The 2,100-nt window shown below is 40.2% G+C and overlaps 1 non-coding gene across 1 annotated transcript; it reads left to right on the forward strand.

The window, feature by feature from the left end:
• The first annotated feature begins 759 nt into the window (after positions 1 to 759).
• LOC121940258 lies at positions 760 to 961 on the forward strand. Its single transcript, XR_006105595.1, has one exon. It is a non-coding gene; the product is annotated as a small nucleolar RNA SNORA74 (small nucleolar RNA).
• The last annotated feature ends 1,139 nt before the right edge of the window (positions 962 to 2,100 follow it).

Consider the following 2,100-nt stretch of genomic DNA (forward strand, 5'->3'; position numbering starts at 1 on the left):
TTAGTAAAATACTATTAAATGAATTGGAGTAGGGCTGGATGATATGGCTTTTAAACAATAGTTTGTCCATATCTACACAAAATATCTTATTTTGGAATCTTCGAACTACTGTAAACTACTAAAATACAAAGTTATCAAATGAACTACAGTTAAAAAATAAAGCAGCTACTGCCCTAAAATAAAGTTACATAAACTGCTGTTGTAATAAAGTTTAATAAAATACTGTAATCATTTTAAATAAAGTGAAATTAAACAAAGTGCTGTTTTAGTAAAGGTAAATTAAGTATTATTTCGAATCTAAATAAATCAAAGCGGAACCAATGGTGCTTTTATTTTGAAGGACCCAGTTCTTCTCAGGCTGAAAGAATTAATGTTCTGTGGACTGGAAGCTTCCACTCAACAAGTAGACTTAGCAGAAAGTTTAACTGTTACTACCACCCCTTTAAACACGAGGATCATTAACTGTGAGGTGGCATCTAACAACTCTCCATAGTTTACAAAGATTTGGAAGTCGCAGTTTTGCAACATCGTCACTAAATGAGACTACATGGTCATGTCTGAACACCACAGGAGAGAGTGTGACAACTGAAAGGCCACAGCGAGTCTCGTGAGTGCCTTAAAAAAACATGACAGCTTTTACTTTGTTTGCAATATGGGCATTTTAATAAATCGCAGTTGGAACAGCCGCAAAACATGGAGTATATTCGATATATCGCCCACCGATACCAGAATCCACACGGTTGTTCCCTCTGTCCCGCCCCCAGCGCTCAGTCAGCTGACCAGACGGTGTGTGTGTCTGGTTCAGTGTTACAGTGCTGGTAGAGGAAGTCTCTGTGTCTGCTCTCAGCTCTGCAGGGTCTGTTTTAGAGTCTGCTGCTGCCGAGCCGTCACAGAGCCTGGCCCAACGAGAGTGGCCTGTCCTGATCCACAGCAGGGCAGGCCTAGTGCAGGGCCGCACATTCACACAGGCGGCCTTTCCATTAAAGGCTTTTGGTGTAGCGTCTTTGAAGCCAAAAATTACCACCTATAGTCATGTACCTAGATCCTAGATGTGTAGTGCTCTTCTATGTGGGCGGGGGTTGTTTGTCAGCAGGACTGGCTTTATTTCCTTTTTCAACGTTAATATGGAGTGAAGTCTGCACCCTGTTTATCATCCACAGAACGCGGCTGCAGGAAAAAAAGAGCAGGTTACAACGAAAGTCTCTTTGGGATTTACAAAAAAGTGGTTTTGTGCATTGGCTCCTTGTCAGGCAAGAACAGGGGTTAAATATGCCTGAGCACACTGAATGAAGCTCTGACAGTCCCGTGCATTTTTTGAGTGAGGATTAGAGTCCACCTTAGACATTTTTGACAGTTGGCTCAGTGAATGAAACTTTTTTTTTCTGTCTCCAGCTGCTGCCAAAGGCTGCAAACATCCTTTTAGCAATTAGTTGTTAAAAGGGCTGATAACAATGTTTGGAACCAATGTGCATCTTCAGTGAAATTGAAAATCTTTCTGTCAATATTTAGAGTTGAATGTAACAAAATCCAAAACAAAACTGTTTAAATGTGTTTAGTAAATGTTTAATCAAAACTGAAACTGTGAACATCATGTAACAGCAAGTTCAAAGCCCCTTTTTATCAAGTCAAGTGAAAAATTCAGTAAAAATGATAAAAATAGCTCCCTCATGTTTTACAAAGTAAAATTTCCTCCTATGATGACACTTTCTTTGCACCTTTTAATTGTTTTTATCTGTGATAACAAACTAACATAGTGATACAGATAATTGGCAAAATGCAAAATATCGGCCTCTGTAATCAGCCAGGCCAGCAATCTGTCGACCCCTGCTGTCACATTACCGTTTAATAATGTCTGAAAAACCACCAAAAAATGGATTCTCCTCAGACCAATCAACAGACTGCTGTGTTTCTAGCTCCACCTCTTAAGTACCAGATCTGTGCTCGAGGTACCCCAAGCAAAGGGCTGACCAAAAATGGGAAAGGTTCCAAATGTTCTGAAGGTACCATCCACAGCTTGACACGCAAAAAATTGCGAACTGAACTGAGCCGACTGACTCAGTTGATGACTGTGAAAATGGTGTTTTGATGGTCAAAGTGACT

This window comes from Plectropomus leopardus, unplaced genomic scaffold (genome assembly GCF_008729295.1).
Source record: "Plectropomus leopardus isolate mb unplaced genomic scaffold, YSFRI_Pleo_2.0 unplaced_scaffold8149, whole genome shotgun sequence".
In the NCBI taxonomy this organism is placed as follows: domain Eukaryota; kingdom Metazoa; phylum Chordata; class Actinopteri; order Perciformes; family Serranidae; genus Plectropomus; species Plectropomus leopardus.